The sequence below is a fragment of the Arachis duranensis genome, chromosome 9 (genome assembly GCF_000817695.3).
Source record: "Arachis duranensis cultivar V14167 chromosome 9, aradu.V14167.gnm2.J7QH, whole genome shotgun sequence".
NCBI lineage: Eukaryota > Viridiplantae > Streptophyta > Magnoliopsida > Fabales > Fabaceae > Arachis > Arachis duranensis.
In genome coordinates, this window is record NC_029780.3 from 87,498,415 (window position 1) to 87,498,805 (window position 391).

The following is a 391-nucleotide window of genomic DNA, read 5'->3' on the forward strand; positions in this document are numbered from 1 at the left end:
GTTGAACGCCAAGTACATGCTGCTGTCTGGAGTTAAACGCCAGAAACACGTCATGATCCGGAGTTAAACGCCCAAAACACGTCATAACCTGGAGTTCAACTCCAAGAAAGGCCTCAACTCGTGGATAACTCTAGTCCCAGTCCCAGCACACACCAAGTGGGCCCCAGAAGTGGATTTCTGCACCAATTATCTTAGTTTACTCATTTTTCTGTAAACCTAGGTTACTAGTTTTCTATTTAAACAACTTTTATAGACTTATCTTGTACCTCAGGACATTTTCAGATCTGAATTTTTACACTTTGATGGCATGAGTCTCTAAACTCCATTGTTGGGGGTGAGGAGCTCTGCAGCGTCTCAATGAATTAATGCAATTGTTTCTATTTCATTCAAA